The following is a 19,980-nucleotide window of genomic DNA, read 5'->3' as shown; positions in this document are numbered from 1 at the left end:
AGCTTTCTCTTCAAGGTCCTTTCGGGTTCAGGATCAGCTTCAACAAGAATGCCTTTGTCTCTGCTCCTGCTCATATGAAAGAGAAGAGAAAAGAAAATGTGGAATCCTCTATGTCACAGTATAGAGATTCCTTGAAATGTCAGAGGAAAAGAGAAATAGAAAGAAGAAGGAGAAGAAGAATTCGAACTTTAATTAGATAAGGTTCGAATTGTGCATTTAGAAGGAGTGGTACTCCATAAATAGAAGGATGTGGGAAGGAGGGAAGAATTTTCGAAAATTCAATTAAAAGATTTTGAAAACATTTTGAAAATTTGATTGATAATTTTCGAAAATTGAAAGTGGAAGAGAAATCAAGTGATTTTTGAAAAAATTTTGAAATTAGAAATTAAAAAGATTTGATTGAAAACTAATTTGAAAAGATATGATAAAAAATATGATTGAAAGGTTATTGTCTTAAAAAGATGTGATTGAGAAGATATGATTTGAAAACCATTTTAAAAGATATGTTTTGAAAATTATTTTAAAAGATTTGATTTGGAAAATTAGTGACTTGCCTAACAAGAAAGATATGATTCAAACATAAAACCTTCCTTAACAGAAAAGGCAAAAATGTTCAATCAAATCATTAATTGTTAGTAAGTATCTTTGAAAAAGGAAAGAAATTGATTTTGAAAACATTTGATTGAAAAGATATGATTTGGAAAAGATTTGGTTTTGAAAAACTTGAAAAAAAAAATTGATTTGAAAACAAAATCTTCCCCCTAGCACCATCCTGGCGTTAAACGCCCAGAATGGTATACATTCTGGCGTTTAACGCCCAAAATGCTACCTCTTTGGGCGTTAAACGCCCAACCAGGTGCCCTGGCTGGCGTTTAAACGCCAGTCTGCCTTCTTCACTGGGCATTTTTGAATGCTCAGCTTTTTCTGTATAATTCCTCTGCAGTGTGTTCTGAATCTTCAATCCCTTGTATCATTGACTTGAAAAGACACAAATTAAAAATATTTTTGGGTTTTTAATAATTAGAATGCAACAAGAATCAAATAACAATGCATGCAAGACACCAAACTTAGCAGTTTGTATACTACTGACACTAATGAACTGAAAATGCGTATGAGACACACAAAATACTCAAGTCAATAGAATTCAAAGATCAGAGCAAATGAATCATCAAGAACATCTTGAAGATCACTAAGACATATGAATGCATGCATTTGACACCAAACTTAGGATGAGACACTAGACTCAAACAAGAAATATTTTTGAATTTTTTTTGATTTTTTAATTTTTTAATTTTTTTGTGTTTTTCGAAAATTAAGTGGAAAAAGAAGGTATCAGAATTCTTAATGAGAATTCCAGGAATCAGTGCAATGCTAGTCTAAGACTCCGGTCCAGGAATTAGACATGGCTTCACAGCCAGCCAAGCTTCCAAAGAAAGCTTCGGTCCAAAACACTAGACATGACCAAAGGTCAGCCAAGCCTTAGCAAATCACTGCTCCAAAAGCAAGATTGATACGAAATCAACAAGCTCTTGTGGTGATAAGTTGAAACCTCGGTCCAATCAGATTAGACATGGCTTCTCAGCCAGCCAGATTTCAACAAATCATCATGAAACTCTAGAATTCATCTTCAAGAATTTCGAAAAAAAATACCTAATCTAAGCAACAAGATGAACCGTCAGTTGTCCAGCCTGAACAATCCCGGGCAATAACACCAAAAATTTGATGTTGTTGCCGGATCTTGGCACTGATGTTACCAAAGGCTTGCTCAAAACTAGAACAATCCCCGGCAACGGCGCCAAAAACTTGGTGCGCGAAATTGTGAACTATATTTTTCACAACTCTCATAATCCCTGGTAATGGCTCCAAAAACTTGGTGCGCTCAATACCATGGCATTACACAACTTCGCACAACTAACCAGCAAGTGCACTGGGTCGTCCAAGTAATAAACCTTACGTGAGTAAGGGTCGATCCCACGGAGATTGTTAGTATTGAAGCAAGCTATGGTCATCTTGTAAATCTTAGTCAGGCAAACTCAGATGTATATGGTGATGAACGAAAATAACATAAAAGATAAAGATAGTGATACTTATGTAATTCATTGGTAGGAACTTCAGATAAGCGCATGAAGATGCCTTCCCTTCCGTCTCTCTGCTTTCCTACTGTCTTCATCCAACCCTTCTTACTCCTTTCCATGGCAAGCTCGTATAGGGTCTCACTGTTGTCAGCAGCTACCTCCCATCCTCGCAGTGAAAGCTAATGCTCAATACTCTGTCACAGTACGGCCAATCACCGGTTCGGTTCCCTCCCCTACCGGAATAGAATAACTCTTTTGCGTCTGTCACTAACGCCCAGTAGGTTACAGGTTTGAAGCACGTCACAGTCATTCAATCATTGAATCCTACTCAGAATACCACAGACAAGGTTAGACCTTCCGGATTCTCTTGAATGCCGCCATCAGGTCCTGCCTATACCACGAAGATTCCTTTTAAAGAATCCAAGAGATATTCACCAAGCCTCAAATGCTTGTAGAACAAGAGTGGTTGTCAGTCACTTTGTTCATGAGTGAGAATGGTGATGGGCGTCAATCATCACCTTCATCATGTTGAAGAACAAGTGATATCTTGGATAAAGAACAAGCGGAATTTGAATGAAAGAACAATAGTAATTGCATTAATACTCGAGGTACAGCAGAGCTCCACACCTTAATCTATGGTGTGTAGAAACTCCACCGTTGAAAATACATAAGCATAAGGTCTAGGCATGGCCGAATGGCCAGCCTCCCAATGATCTAAGAACTAAAATGTCCAAAGATGATCTAGAGATCTAAAAGTGATCAAAAGATTTCCATACAATAGTAAAAGGTCCTACTTATAAGAAACTAGTAGCCTAGGGTGTACAGAAATGAGTAAATGACATAAAAATCCTCTTCCGGGCCCACTTGGTGTGTGCTTGGGCTGAGCAATGAAGAAATTTCGTGTAGAGACTCTTCTTGGAGTTAAACGCCAGCTTTGGTGCCAGTTTGGGCGTTTAACTCCCATTTGGGTGCCAGTTCCAGCGTTTAACGCTGGGATTCTTTGAGGTGACTTTGAACGCCGGTTTGGGCCATCAAATCTTGGGCAAAGTATGGACTATTATATATTGCTGGAAAGCCCAGGATGTCTACTTTCCAACGCCGTTGAGAGCGCGCCAATTGGGCTTCTGTAGCTCCAGAAAATTCACTTCGAATGCAGGGAGGTCAGAATCCAACAGCATCTGCAGTCCTTTTTGGTCTCAGAATCAGATTTTTGCTCAGGTCCCTCAATTTCAGCCAGAAAATACCTGAAATCACAGAAAAACACACAAACTCATAGTAAAGTCCAGAAAAGTGAATTTTAATTAAAAACTAATAAAAATATACTAAAAACTAACTATATCATATCAAAAACATACTAAAAACAATGCCAAAAAGTATACAAATTATCCGCTCATCAATACGCCACTGAGGCGATTGTTGGATTAGCTTGCTTTAAATTGATTTCTGGTTTTGAGCTGTTGAAAAGGAATGAGAAATGGTTTAGTTGGGACCCGAACCGGGTGGCAAAAGTCCAAGTTTTAGGGGAGGTGCTGCCGAAATTTCTACAAAATCCTACACTTGTTTGTAAGGTTATTTAAAAAGGGTTGGATTTGAGAAATTGTATTATTTGATTTATTAAAAGGATATTTATGTTTTCAAGCTTAATTTATTTGATGAACCTTATACATTGAGTTCGGCTTATTTAGAACTGAACTATTTTTACTGTTTGAATCACTGAAGGAAAGAATGATGCTTTAATATTGATTTCAATATAAAAAGGAGTTTTTAGTGATTTTTAAAGGAACCTAGACTTTTGATTGAGTAATCAAGTTTGAGGCATTTTGGGAGAGTTGGAAAAATGGGTTCCAAAAAGAAACCTGAAAGTGGTTTGATTCAAATGAACCGGTTCTGTTTCAAATGAGTTGATTTTTGGACCGGGTTGGAACTTGTGATTTTGTATGATCGGTTTTATAATAAATTCAGTTTTATTTACTTGAACCGAGGATTTATGATTTTAAGAGTTTCAATGAATTTTAAGGAATTTATATAAGCTGACCTTCCCTAAAGACTTGGGACTCTGGCAAGAAACTTTTGTTTTAAAATCCCATTGTTGGATGGGTGATTTTGAATGTTCCCAAAATGAATCTTTAACTTTCCATGGTTTTGGAAGTTTTGGAAAGAGAATGCCGAGAGTGGCTTTGTTTTAAAAAGGGAACTCACTTTGAGTAAATTTGGCTTATGAGCCTGAGATGATTTGAGAAATGAGATCTTTAAAGCCAAGGCTGAAAAGAGTTGAAATTTGATTTCAAAGTGAAATGGCTTGAGAAAAGTGATTTATGGCTTAAATGCCGGTTTTATGAATTTGATGATGTTGAGTGTGGAAGTGCTGTTTTGTTATGGGCCGGAATGGCTGTGTATGATTATGAATATTGGCTGGTTCTGGATTGAACAGTGAGCCGGAATGACTGTGTATGATATTGACTTATGACTGATTGCTGAATGAGTTATGGGCCGCATGGCTGACTATGAATTATGAATTTAAGCCGAATGGCTGAAATGGATGTTGATCCATGGCTGGACTGAATGAATATATGCTTGAGGTACCTGGGTAGTAGCAAGGGTTGTGGTTCGTCCCACTTGCTCCAGGTCAGAGACTGTGACGCCTGGGTAGTAGCGGTAGTAGTGGTGAATCCACTCGCTCCAGGTTGAGCTGTTAAACACCCGCCTGGGTAGTAGCCGCAGTAGTGGTTATTCCACTGGCTCTGGGTTGAGTGGGTAGTAGCAAGGGGGTTGTAGCTCAAACTTACTTGCTCCGCGATGGGTGTTTCTGTCCATGGTTAGCTACCAGGACGTGTCGGGTTGGCTATATAATCGACAGATGATATCATCAGCCACTAGGGACAAGCATGCATCATATGCATCTATGTGACATTGTTTGGGTATGCATATTGTACTTGGTTTGCCTATGTGATTAACTGCTAATTGTTCTACTTGCAATAACTGTTTGTTTGTGTTTGCATCTGGAACTCTGTTGGATTGTGGTGGATTGGTTGTGGTTGGATTGTTTGGGCCTAGGGCCGTGGTTGAATGAGATGGACCGATGGTTGATTTCGGTTTGGTGGTTCTGGTTTGGAATAAGATATGAAAGGTTATTTTGGTTCAGTATAGATAAACCTTTTTGAAATGCTTTGATGTTTTGAGAATTGAACAGTTCCTCTTTCAGAAAAGATTTTTGACTTTACTTTATTTGTAAACCGTTGTTTTTGAAAAGAGGCATAAGATGGTTATTAATCACTGGTACGGTTTATCTGCATGTATCCTATTATAGTAATTCCCAAAAACCCTCTACTGAGAACCCTTTCGAGGATGATGTTCTCACCCCCTACATTTTTCCCCTTTCAGGATATGGGCGCAGAAGTTAAGAAGAATTTATTTAGTTACTGTTGTGATGTTCTGTATTACTTTAGATTATTAATTATTGTACCCTCGCCTTTATCTTGATATATTCTGTAAGAGGGATAGGAATTGTATTGGTTAATGTCTGTAATATTATTTATATATATGTATGTATATATATGGATGTACTCTTTATGAGTTTTCGTAAGTTGTATGGTTTCTTTGGATGTACGTTATCGAACGAAAGTATTTTTGGAAACGGTATTTGCGGTTTAAAGTTTCAAACATGCTCATATTTTAGTAATAAATAGTATAAGAGTCGTCGTAATGTCCGAGCTATCAGAGTAGCGCAGCCGGAAGCGTGAGCTTTGGTAGTTAGGGTATTACATTATGCTATCAGAGCAGTTCTTCCTGTAGAGCCTGAGGAATGGACTGACTATGCTTCAATTGCATACTCTGAGTGTTTGTCATGTATTAGGTCTCGTCGAATGACGAGAATTAGAGCTTTATGCACATGACGATCTATTGATTTAACGCTGTTAGTCTTGCATTGCATAACTCCTAATATTAAGTTTGGCCGGCTTAATACTAGTGAATTATGTATATAAAAGTACTGATGGGTTATTGGTGGACGAAATTGTGATCCATATTCTTTAAGTTGTACTCCTTGTACTTTTATGGAATTTGAAATTGGCACGAGTGGACACAACTCCGTTCAACTAACCAGCAAGTGTACTGGGTCGTCCAAGTAATAAACCTTACGTGAGTAAGTGTCGATCCCACAGAGATTGTTGGTATGAAGCAAGCTATGGTCGCCTTGTAAATCTCAGTTAGGCAGATTAAATTTGTTTATGGTTTCGAAAATTAATAATAAAATAGAAATAATAAAAGGGATAGAATACTTATGCAGATTCATTGGTGGGAATTTCAGATAAGCGAATGGAGATACTGTATGGCTCAAGAACGCCTACTTTCCTATTGCTTCAACTCAATCCTTCTTACTCCTTTCCATAGCAAGCTATGTATAGGGGTTCACCGTTCGACGATGGCTACTTTGTATCCTCTCTGGAAAATGGTCCTCTGCGCTGTCACTCGCATGGCTAATCGTCTGGAGGCATCACACTGGCCGAAGGCTACATCCCATCCTCGCAGTGAAAACTACGCTCACGCGCTCTGTCATAGCACGGCTAATCACTGGTTGGTTCCCGCTCCTGCTGGAATAGAATCTCTTGATTCTTTTGCGTCTGTCACTAACGCCCAGCACTTGCAAGTCTGAAGCACGTCACAGTCATTCATTACCGGAATCCTACTCGGAATACCACAGACAAGGTTAGACTTTCCGAATTCCCAAGATCCTACTCGGAATACCACAGACAAGGTGAGACTTTCCGGATCCTCATGAATGCCGCCATCTATCTAGCTTATACCACGAAGATTCTGTTGGGGAATCTAAGAGATACACATTCAAGCTCGGTTGCATGTAGAACGGAAGTGGTTGTCAATCACGCGCGTTCATAGGTGAGAATGATGATGAGCGTCACATAATCATCACATTCATCATGTTCTTGGGTGCGAATGAATATCTTGGAATAAGAATAAGATAGAATTGAATAAGAAGTAATAGTAATTGTATTGAAACTTGAGGTACAGCAGAGCTCTACACCCTTAATCTATGGTGTGCAGAAACTCCACCGTTGTAAATACATATGTAAAAGGTTCAGGCATGGCCAAATGGCCAGCCCCCAAAACGTGATCACAAGATTCAAAATACAATCCAGGATGCGATTATGATAGTAAAAAGTTCTATTTATAATAAACTAGCTCCTAGGGTTTACATGAGTAAGTAATTGATGCATAAATCCACTTCCGGGGCCCACTTGGTGTATGTTTGGGCTGAGCTTGATCTATCCACGAGCTGAGGCTTCTCTTGGAGTTGAACTCTGAGTTATGACGTGTTTTGGGCGTTCAACTCCGGATCATGACGTTTTTCTGGCGTTTAACTCCAGACAGCAGCATGTACTTGGCGTTCAACGCCAAGTTACGTCGTCCATTTCCGAATGAAGTATAGGCTATTATATATTGCTGGAAAGCTCTGGATGTCTACTTTCCAAAGCCGTTGAGAGCGTGCCATTTGGAGTTCTGTAGCTCTAGAAAATCCATTTTGAGTGGAGGGAGGTCAGATTCCAACAGCATCAGCAGTCCTTTTTGTCAGCCTTTTTTCAGAGTTTTGCTCAAGTCCTTAATTTCAGCCAGAAATTACCTAAAATCACAAAAAAACACACAAACTCATAGTAAAGTCCAGAAATGTGAATTTAACATAAAAACTAATGAAAACATCCCTAAAAGTAGCTTGAACTTACTAAAAACTACCTAAAAACAATGCCAAAAAGCGTATAAATTATCCGCTCATCACAACACCAAACTTAAATTGTTGCTTGTCCCCAAGCAACTGAAAATCAAAATAGGATAAAAAGAAGAGAATATACTATAAATTCCAAAATATCAATGAATATTAATTATAATTAGATGAGCGGGACTTGTAGCTTTTTGCTTCTGAACAGTTTTGGCATCTCACTTTTTTCTTTGAAGTTTAGAATGATTGGCTTCTCTAGGAACTTAGAATTTTGGATAGTGTTATTGACTTTCCTAGTTAAGCATGTTGATTCTTGAACACAGCTACTTATGAGTCTTGGCCGTGGCCCTAAGCATTTTGTTTTCCAGTATTACCACCGGATACATAAATGCCACAGACACATAACTGGGTGAACCTTTTCAGATTGTGACTCAGCTTTGCTAGAGTCCCCAGTTAGTGGTGTCCAGAGCTCTTAAGCACACTCTTTTTCTTTGGATCACGACTTTAACCACTCAGTCTCAAGCTTTTCACTTGGACCTTCATGACACAAGCACATGGTTAGGGACAGCTTGGTTTAGCCGCTTAGGCCTGGATTTTATTTCCTTGGGCCCTCCTATCCATTGATGCTCAAAGCCTTGGATCCTTTTTACCCTTGCCTTTTGGTTTTAAGGGCTATTGGCTTTTTCTGCTTGCTTTTTCTTTTCCTTTCTATTTTTTTTCGCCATTTTTTTTTCGCAAGCTTCTTCTTGTTCACTGCTTTTTCTTGCTTCAAGAATCAATTTCATGATTTTTCAGATCATCAATAACATTTTTCTTTGTTCATCATTCTTTCAAGAGCCAACAATTTTAACATTCATAAAAAACAATATCAAAATTTTATGCACTGTTCAAGCATTCATTTAGAAAACAAAAAGTATTTTCACCACATCAATATAATTAAATTAAATTCAAGGATAAATTCGAAATTCATGTACTTCTTGTTCTTTTGAATTAAAACATTTTTCATTTAAGAGAGGTGAATGATTTATGGATTTTATTCATAGCTTTAAGGCATGGTTACATACTAATGACCATGAAGTAAAGACACAAAACATAGGTAAACACAATATTAAAAACCGAAAAACAGAAAGAAATAAAGAACAAGGAATGAATCCACCTGAGTGAGGGTGGCGCCTTCTTGAAGGTCCAATGGTGCTCTTTGAGCTCCTCTATGTCTCTTTCTTGCTTCTGTTGAATGATTCATAGTAATTTTGGTGTTTCTACCCTTAGTTGCTTCCAATATTTGTGTGGAGGACAATTTATCCCCTGAGGTATCTCAGGGATCTCTTGATTTGCAGCCACATGTTCTACCACTGAGCTATGACGGCTTTATATGAGTCTTTCCATCTCCCATGACTCAGAGGTGCGAGCTTTTGTCTTCCCTTTGAGGTTTCTCTGGCCTTAGGTGCCATTAATGGTAATGGAAAAACAAAAAGCTTATGCTTTTACCACACCAAACTTAAAATATTGCTCACCCTCGAGCAAAAGAAGAAAGAAGAGAAGAAGAAGAAGAAGAAGAAGAAAATATGGTAGAGAGTATTTTTGTGTAAAAATGAAGTAGAATGGAAGGGTATTTATAGGGAGAGGGGGGTATGTATTCGGCCATTTAGGGTGGGAATGGGTGGGAAAATGGTTTTGAATTTTTGAAGGTAGGTGGGGTTTATGGGGAAGAGTGGATGGATGTGAGTGGTGAAGGTGTTGATTGGGAAGAGGAATTGAGGTGATTGGTGAAAGTTGTTGGGAAGTGTGACATGGGGAATAGGAGAGTGTGATTAGGATTAGGAGGTAAGGTGGGAATATGGTAGGTGGGGATCCTGTGGGGTCCACAGATCCTGAGGTGATCCTGTGGGGTCCACAGGTCCTGAGGTGTCAAGGAATTACATCCCTGCACCAAATAGGCATGTAAATTGCCTTTGCACACCATTCTGGCGTTTAAACGCCGTGTGGTGCACATTCTGGGCGTTCAACGCCCATGTAAAGCATGTTTCTGGCGTTGAACGCCAGTTCCATGCTTGTTACTGGCGTTCAGCGCCAGTTTTTCCTCTTTAGGCACCTTCCTGGCGTTCAGCGCCAGGATGTTGCTTGTTTCTGGCGTTCAGCGCCAGAATGATGCTCTGTTCTGGCGTTGAACGCCGGCCAGATGCATCTTATTGGCGTTGAACGCCAGCCTGTGCGTCCTCCAGGGTGAAAATTTTTTCTTCTGCTATTTTTGATTCTGTTTTTAATTTTTATGATTTTTTCGTGACTCCTCATGATCATGTACCTAATAAAACACAAAATAACAATAATATAGAATAAAATAAAAATTAGATAAAATTGGGTTGCCTCCCAACAAGCGCTTCTTTAATGTCAATACCTTGACAGTGGCTCTCATGGAGCCACAAGGTGATCAGGTCAATATTGTATAGTTGCCAACACCAAACTTAGAGTTTGGATATGGGGTCTTAACACCAAACTTAGAGTTTGGTTGTGGCCTCACAACACCAAACTTAGAGTTTGACTGTGTGGGCTCTTCTTGACTCTAAACTGAGAGAAGCTCTTCATGCTTACTCTCTTTTGTCATAGAGGGATGGCCATGTGCCTTAAACACAAGGTAGTCCCCATTTAATTGAAAGACTAATTCACTTCTGTTGACATCTATCACAGCTCCTGCTGTGGCTAGGAAAGGTCTTCCAAGGATGATGCAATCATTCTCTTCCTTCCTAGTGTCTAAGATTATGAAATCAGCAGGGATGTAAAGGCCTTCAACCTTTACCAACACGTCCTCTACTATTCCATAAGCTTGTCTCAGTGACTTGTCTGCCAGTTGTAATGAGAACAAGGCAGGTTGTACCTCAATGATCCCCAGCTTCTCCATTACAGAGAGTGGCATAAGATTTATCCCTGACCCCAGATCACACAGAGCTTCTTCAAAGATCATGGTGCCTATGGTACAGGGTATTAAGAACTTGCCAGGATCTTGTTTCTTTTGAGGTAGAATTTTCTGAATCCAAGTATCCAGTTCATTAATGAGCAAGGGGGGTTCACTTTCCCAAGTCTCATTACCAAATAACTTGGCATTCAGCTTCATGATAGCTCCTAAATATTGAGCAACTTGCTCTCCAGTCACATCTTCATCCTCTTCAGAGGAAGAATAGTCTTCAGAGCTCATAAATGGCAGAAGGAGATTTAATGGAATCTCTATGGTCTCTATATGAGCCTCAGATTCCTTTGGATCCTTAATAGGAAACTCCTTCTTGCTTGAGGAACGTCCCAGGAGGTCTTTCTCACTAGGATTTTCGTCCTCCTCCTCCCTTGTGCATTCGGCCATATTGACTATGTCAATGGCTTTGCACTCTCCTTTTGGATTCTCTTCTGTATTGCTTGGGAGAATACTGGGAGGAGTTTCAATGACTTTCTTACTCAGCTGGCCCACGTGTGCCTCCAGATTTCTAATGGAGGATCTTGTTTCACTCATGAAACTGAAAGTGGCCATTGACAGATCAGAGACTATATTGGCTAAATTAGAAGTGTTTTGTTCAGAATTCTCTGTCTGTTGCTGAGAAGATGATGGATATGGCTTGCTATTGCTCAGCCTATTGCGTCCACCATTATTAAAGCCTTGTTGAGGCTTTTGTTGATCCTTCCATGAGAAATTTGGGTGATTTCTCCATGATGAGTTATAGGTGTTTCCATAAGGTTCACCCATGTAATTAACCTCTGCCATGGCAGGGTTCTCAGGATCATAAGCTTCTTCAGAAGCTGCCTCTCTAGTACTGTTGGATGCATGTTGCCATCCATTCAGATTTTGAGAGATCATGTTGACCTGTTGAGTCAACACTTTGTTCTGAGCCAATATGGCATTCAGAGTATCAATTTCAAGAACTCCTTTCTTTTGAGGTATCCCATTATTCACGGAGTTCCTCTCAGAAGTGTACATAAACTGGTTATTTGCAACCATGTCAATGAGTTCTTGAGCCTCTTCAGGCGTTTTCTTTAGGTGAATAGATCCACCTGCAGAATGGTCCAATGACATTTTCAAAAATTCAGACAGACCATAATAGAATATATCTAATATGGTCCATTCTGAGAACATGTCAGATGGACATCTTTTGGTCAGCTGCTTGTATCTTTCCCAAGCTTCATAGAGGGATTCACCATCTTTTTGTTTGAAGGTTTGAACATCCACTCTCAGCTTGCTCAGCTTTTGAGGAGGAAAGAATTTATCCAGGAAGGCAGTGACCAGCTTATCCCAGGAGTCCAGGCTATCTTTGGGTTGTGAATCCAACCATATTCTAGCTCTGTCTCTTACAGCAAAAGGGAAAAGCATGAGTCTGTAGACTTCAGGATCAACTCCATTTGTCTTTACAGTCTCACAGATTTGCAAGAACTCAGTTAAAAACTGGTAAGGATCTTCAGATGGAAGTCCATAAAACTTGCAGTTTTGTTGCATTAAAGCAACTAGCTGAGGTTTCAGCTCAAAGTTGTTGGCTCCAATGGCAGGAATGGAGATGCTTCTTCCATCAAATTTGGACGTTGGCTTTGTGAAGTCACCAAGCATTCTCCTTGCATTATTATTATTTTCGGCTGCCATCTCCTTCTCTTGTTCCAATGTTTCTGAAAGGTTACCTTTAGAATAATTTAATTTAGCTTCTCTTAATTTCCTCTTCAGAGTCCTTTCAGGTTCAGGATCAATTTCAACAAGAGTGTCTTTTTCCCTGTTCCTGCTCATATGAAAGAGAAGAAAACAAGAAAAAAAGAGGAATCCTCTATGTCACAGTATAGAGATTCCTTTATGTTAGTAGAAGAAGAAAGGGGAGAAGAATGTGGAAGAGGGGATTCGGATAATTAGATGGAGAGAGGTGAAGAGAAGTGTTAGTAATTAAATAATTAAATAGAAGAAAAAAAAAGGAGAAGGGAGATTTCGAAAATAATTTTGAAAAGAGGTTAGTGATTTTCGAAAATTAGAGATAAAATATAATTGAAATTGAAATTTGAAACAATTAATTAATTAAAAAAAATAGTTTTTGAAAAAGAGAAAGGTATTTTCGAAAATTGAAGAGGGAAAAGTAGTTAGGTGGTTTTGAAAAAGATAAGAAACAAACAAAAAGTTAGTTAGTTGATTGAAAAAGATTGGAAATCAAATTTTAAAAAGATAAGAAGATAAGAATTTAGATAAGATATTTTGAAATCAATTTTTGAAAAAGATAAAATTTTGAAAAGGATAAGATAAAAAGATAAGATAAAAGTTTTAATAAAAAGATATTTTGAAAAAGATTTAATTTTTAAAATGACTTAGCTAACAAGAAACTACAAGATAAGATTCTGGAATTTAAAGATTGAACCTTTCTTAACAAGAAAGTAACAAACTTCAAATTTTTGAACCAATCACATTAATTGTTAGCTAATTTTTTGAAAATATGATATAAAGATAAGAAAAAGATTTTGAAAATATTTTGAAAAAGATTTTTGAATTTTTCGAAAAAATAGAAAAAAATGAAAAAGATATGATTTTTGAAAAAGATTTTGAAAAGATAAGATTTTTAAAATTGAAATTTTGACTTGACTAGTAAGAAACAACTAATTTTTTTTTAAAAATTTTTGACCAAGTCAACCCAAAATTTCGAAAATTTGGAGGGAAATAAGGAAAAGATATTTTTTTGAATTTTTGAATTTTTAATTATGAGAGAGAAAAACAACAAAAATACTCAATGCATGAAATTTTTAGATCAAAATAATGAATGCATGCAAGAATGCTATGAATATCAAGATGAACATCAAGAACACTTTGAAGATCATGATGAACATCAAGAACATAATTTTGAAAATTTTTTGATGCAAAGAAAACATGCAAGACACCAAACTTAGAAATCTTTAATGCATGGACTCTAACAAACAAAAAATGCATATGAAAAACAACAAACAACACAAAACAAGAAAACATCAAGATCAAACAAGAAGACTTGTCAAGAACAACTTGAAGATCATGAAGAACACCATGAATGCATGAAATTTTCAAAAAATGCAAGAAAAAATTTTTAAAGCATGCAATTGACACCAAACTTAAAAATTGACTCAAGACTCAAACAAGAAACACAAAATATTTAGTTTTTATGATTTTCTAATTTTTTTTGTACTTTTATTAATTTTTTTTCGGAAATAATGTTAGGAAAAACGAAAAAGAAAAATTTTTGAAAAAGATTTTTGAAAAGAAAATTACCTAATCTGAGCAACAAGATGAACCGTCAGTTGTCCATACTCGAACAATCCCCGGCAACGGCGCCAAAAACTTGGTGGACGAAATTGTGATCCATATTCTTTAAGTTGTACTCCTTGTACTTTTATGGAATTTGAAATTGGCACGAGTGGACACAACTCCGTTCAACTAACCAGCAAGTGTACTGGGTCGTCCAAGTAATAAACCTTACGTGAGTAAGGGTCGATCCCACAGAGATTGATGGTATGAAGCAAGCTATGGTCACCTTGTAAATCTCAGTTAGGCAGATTAAATTTGTTTATGGTTTTGAAAATTAATAATAAAATAGAAATAATAAAAGGGATAGAATACTTATGCAGATTCATTGGTGGGAATTTCAGATAAGCAAATGGAGATACTGTATGGCTCAAGAACGCCTACTTTCCTATTGCTTCAACTCAATCCTTCTTACTCCTTTCCATAGCAAGCTATGTATAGGGGTTCACCGTTCGACGATGGCTACTTTGTATCCTCTCTGGAAAATGGTCCTCTGCGCTGTCACTCGCATGGCTAATCGTCTGGAGGCATCACACTGGCCGAAGGCTACATTCCATCCTCGCAGTGAAAACTACGCTCACGCGCTCTGTCACAGCACGGCTAATCACTGGTTGGTTCCCGCTCCTGCTGGAATAGAATCCCTTGATTCTTTTGCGTCTGTCACTAACGCCCAGCACTTGCAAGTCTGAAGCACGTCACAGTCATTCACTACCGGAATCCTACTCGGAATACCACAGACAAGGTTAGACTTTCCGGATTCCCAGGATCCTACTCGGAATACTACAGACAAGGTGAGACTTTCCGGATCCTCATGAATGCCGCCATCTATCTAGCTTATACCACGAAGATTCTGTTGGGGAATCTAAGAGATACACATTCAAGCTCGGTTGCATGTAGAACGGAAGTGGTTGTCATTCACGCGCGTTCATAGTGAGAATGATGATGAGCGTCACATAATCATCACATTCATCATGTTCTTGGGTGCGATTGAATATCTTGGAATAAGAATAAGATAGAATTGAATAAAAAGTAATAGTAATTGTATTGAAACTTGAGGTACAGCAGAGCTCCACACCCTTAATCTATGGTGTGCAGAAACTCCACCGTTGAAAATACATAAGTAAAAGGTTCAGGCATGGCCAAATGGCCAGCCCCCAAAACGTGATCACAAGATTCAAAATACAATCCAGGATGCGATTATGATAGTAAAAAGTTCTATTTATAATAAACTAGCTCCTAGGGTTTACAAGAGTAAGTAATTGATGCATAAATCCACTTCCGGGGCCCACTTGGTGTATGTTTGGGCTGAGCTTGATCTATCCACTAGCTGAGGCTTCTCTTGGAGTTGAACTCTGAGTTATGACGTGTTTTGGGCGTTCAACTCCGGATCATGACGTTTTTCTGGCGTTTAACTCCAGACAGCAGCATGTACTTGGCGTTCAACGCCAAGTTACGTCATCAATTTCCGAATGAAGTATGGACTATTATATATTGCTGGAAAGCTCTGGATGTCTACTTTCCAACGCCGTTGAGAGCGCGCCATTTGGAGTTCTGTAGCTCCAGAAAATCCATTTTGAGTGTAGGGAGGTCAGATTCCAACAGCATCAGCAGTCCTTTTTGTCAGCCTTTTTTCAGAGTTTTGCTCAAGTCCCTTAATTTCAGCCAGAAATTACCTGAAATCACAGAAAAACACACAAACTCATAGTAAAGTCCAGAAATGTGAATTTAACATAAAAACTAATGAAAACATCCCTAAAAGTAGCTTGAACTTACTAAAAACTACCTAAAAACAATGCCAAAAAGCGTATAAATTATCCGCTCATCAGTTATCATAGATGAAATCCGAGTTTTGAGCAACGTGAATCGCGGGTTTTGGAAACGTTAGAAACTATTTCTCGAGGCTATTCAGTTCTGTGTTTTGGATTTTGTTCGAGTCGACCTGTTCTTTCATGTCCTAACTTGAAATTCTTGTTTGCTACTCCTCTTGAAAAGTAGTTTGATGTTTCTACTCTATTCCTTTATTCATATGCATTCTTGTTTGATCCTAAGTGCATATGCTTGTTTGAGATCCTTGTTGTATCTATCTTTCTCTGCTTGAGTTCTTTTTTATTCACGTATCCTTTGATATAGCTTTGAACTTGTCTTAATGCACTGTGCCTTTTTAAGTCCGGATTTCGAGTCCATTCTTATAGAAATTGTTGATTCGGTTCTTCTCTTATTTGACAGTGATTACAGCCAAGTTTGAGATTTTGAGATTTTATGAAGATTGCTATTTAATAGATATATACTTATCTATACATGAAATTTTGAAGATTTCTCATACCGCTTAGCAACTATCTATCTTTTATACCTCGGCTGTATTTTTACTGGTTTATGGAACTGCATTTACCTTAAATTACAATTTGACATTTTAGCAATTTTACTACGGTTTCAACGCACATCTTCATTTGATTAGGTATTTGGATATTTTTCAAAAAAAAAAATTTGGAAAGGAAAGCTTTTTCACTTTTACCCCAGTTGAGTCTCATTTGATAAGCTTTACTTAACATATTTTGAATTGAGTTTGATTTAGCATGCTATATGATTTATGCCATTGTTGTTCTTTTGAAAATGTTGGACTCATAGCTTTCTTCTTATGAACGGACTAAATTCTCTCTTAAGCCTTTCATCTCTACGGACGTCATACTTGACTTTGTCTTTAACTAATCTTTTGCACCTTGTGAACATTACCATTGGTTTTGGTTCTCCTTCTCTTGTAAATTTCATCCTTATGTGAATCAGTTTGATTCGTTTCAAATTAGTGCATCGTTTATCTTCTCATTGTCTCTAACAAAGTTTTTAGTCAAAGATTTATCCTTGAGAAGTTACTAATGATTAAGTTGTCTTTTTCTATGATTTTTGTATTCTTTTGAGTCAATTGAAAGCTGGTTTGATGTGTCACGCCTAGTGGATCTTGTTTTAACTATTTTGATTTGAGATTCTTTCTTTTATGGCTTGACTCCTTTTAAGTACGTTCTAATCTCCTTGAATGTCCTTCTGAGATGGTGATTTCAAGAACACTTTGGAGTTGTTTTGAACTTTTAAAGAAGTTTTGAAGTCTCTTTGAAGAAATTCTAAATGAAATTTAGTTTCTGTTGCTTGATTGGGATTGAAACCATTATTCAATTTTTGACAAAAATTGTTTTAAAGTTGACATGCGCTATTTTAAATGAGGTTTTGAAAAGTTTTATTGTTTAATGGAAACCTGTTCGTTTGTAACGCACCACTTGTTTCCTTACCAACTGTAAGCAAATTTTTACCTCGGATTTTCTTTTCTAAAGAGAATTTAACTTCCTCTTTCGTCCTTGTTATAAATGTTATACACGCTTGTTTGAATATGAAATTCTGAGAATTTCGAACAAGCATTTGATTACTTCCGAGTTTTTATGAACTGCTTTTGGTTAAGTTGTGCATCTAATTATCTTTCTAAAATATTTGAGGAAATATTTTAGCTCTTAGCCAAAGTTGTGTGCATTTTGTTTTTGGAACTCTACATAATCTACTTCAACATGAAATCGTATCGAAGTAAATCCACGTTTATGCTTTTGTTACTCTCTTGAAGGATGTTTGTTGTTTAACTTATCTTTTAGACTGCGAAATGATTTTTCCGCAAGTTTTCGATTCTTTTATGAACAATGTATCCGGGAGTATTTTTAATCGTGCTCTTGAGTTTTATGAGTTTTATCTTGGGTTTGAAATATTTTCTTCTGTAAACATCATGCTTCCTCGACTTAGCTTGAGTTTGTTTCAAACTGATGTGCTGGTTTTCTTCTTATTGATCCTATTGGATTTCTTTGATTCAAGGGTCATCTTTGAGGTTGTCGATTGAATTGAGTCTAGCAAACTTCATTGCTTGAGTGTCCTTGTTTATTTAGAATTGGATACATTCTCTCAAATCTTTGAGTATTATCCTTGACATTTGACTCTCCTTTTTAAATCTTGTATCCTTCTGAGTAGACTCGAGAATTGTTTTGATATCACGTGTGATCTGTAGATGTAGTAACGTGATGCGTTAGTTCTTTAAGACATGATATGTGCATATGGAAGGAGAAATGGTAGGTGTACCATGTTATAAGTTGTGGGTGTTTTGTTCCTTGCGAACGGACTTGTGGTTGTTAGGCTTATGATCGGTTATGGGGATTGAAAAGTGCCTGATGAGGTTGGAAAGTTGAAACTTTGAGGTTGATATGAGATTAGTGTGCAGAGGTTAAGCACGTCGTTTTAACTCCATCCTGTTTTATAGCCTTTAATGCTTTGCCCTTCCATCACATGATTGACCCATGTTAACTTTTGCATCGAGCCTACCTTGTAACGTTTGCTTTGCAATCACACTCCTACCTTTACATCCTTAAGCTTATGACAATCAAAGTATTTAAAAATCGTATATATGATTATATTTTGAGATATTTTTGCTTCTTCCTTAAATGTGTTCAAGGGTGAACTGTTATGGAATTTCTTTCATTTTGTATCAATTTTCGAGGGCGAAAATTTTTATAAGGTGGGTAGAATGTAAGGCCCAGAATCTTTGAAAAGTCTTATTATGAGCAAGTCTCAAATCCTACAGTTATTTATAGCCTTAATTTCAGAGATTATTTTATTATAGATAATTAAGGCAAGTTTTGATTTATTGGATTTGAGATAAGTTATGATTATTATCCAATTTTATAATTATTGGATTATTTTCTATATTTAAAGTATAAAGTTGATAGTTGTGAAATAATAAGGATTTTATATGACTTGGATTAGATAAGTAATATTTTAAATATTATTATTGCTATTTTGGAAAATGAAGAAATTAAGTATACCATTTCTAATTTTTAGATTTGGGCATTTTATTGAAAATAATTTGTGAAATTGATGAGCAAATAGTATTTTCTATGCACAAATAGTGTTGGATTTAATTTGGGGTTTCAATTACTATATTATTCCCAATTTTATGTGAAATTACCATAATGCCCTTAACCCTAATTTTTGAAAATAAAACCCTAACCCTAAAACCCTACCCAGTTACCCGTTGCTTCCCGTCCCCCAGCTGCAGCCGAAACCCTTCCTTTTTCCTAACTCAACAGCAGCTGCGCAGCCCCTATGCTAACACACACACACCACGTTCCTTGCAAAAGAAAGAAAGAAACAAAGTAAGAAAGGAAGGGGGATCGGGAAAGGGGAGATCCGAGAGGGAGGGCTTCACCACCAGTGGAAGGAGGAAGAGAAGAGGAGGGAGGAAAACTGCGTCGGCGCGCTAGGCTTCACCACTGCCATCGCGTCGTCGCCGTCCCTGCTAGCTGCCGCCGTTTCACGAAGAGAGAGAGAGTCGTGTCGGGAAGGAGGAGACGCCGCCGAGGTGCCATCACCGTTCCTTCGTCGCCGCCGCCCTTGACAGAAGAGAGAGCGAGATCCGAGAGCGCAGTGAGGGAAGGGCGTCGCCGGAGGAAATCCTGGCACCGTCGCCGCCACTATTCACCGTGCCGTCATCTCTAGCCTGCGCCGTCACCAGTCACGCGAGGGGGAGACGCGTCGTGAGAGAGAGAGCCGTCACATTTCCGCCGTCGCCGGTTCACACACCGCCGCTGTGCTCCTTGCCACAGCGCCGCCGCTAGAAGAGGAGGGCTCATCAGTTCTGCCTTTTACTGCTGCCTCCGTTGGAACTGCCGCCATGGTCGCCAGAAAATCTTTCTGCCACCGGAGCTGCTCTGAAATACCGTTGGAGTCTGGCAGCGCCGCTGCCGGAGTTTTGAGGCCACCGGAACCACCGTCGGAGCCTCTGGCTGCTTCTGCCATTGCCGGAAAAATTGCCGGTAAGGGTTTCATTTGAGGTTTCTACCTTTTTAGTTTTTGAGATGGTTTTGATGCTGTACGGTTCTTCCAGT

This window comes from Arachis stenosperma, chromosome 1 (genome assembly GCF_014773155.1).
Source record: "Arachis stenosperma cultivar V10309 chromosome 1, arast.V10309.gnm1.PFL2, whole genome shotgun sequence".
Classification (NCBI taxonomy): domain Eukaryota; kingdom Viridiplantae; phylum Streptophyta; class Magnoliopsida; order Fabales; family Fabaceae; genus Arachis; species Arachis stenosperma.
The sequence above is the reverse complement of the archived record's forward strand: the minus strand, read 5'-3'. Positions refer to the sequence as shown.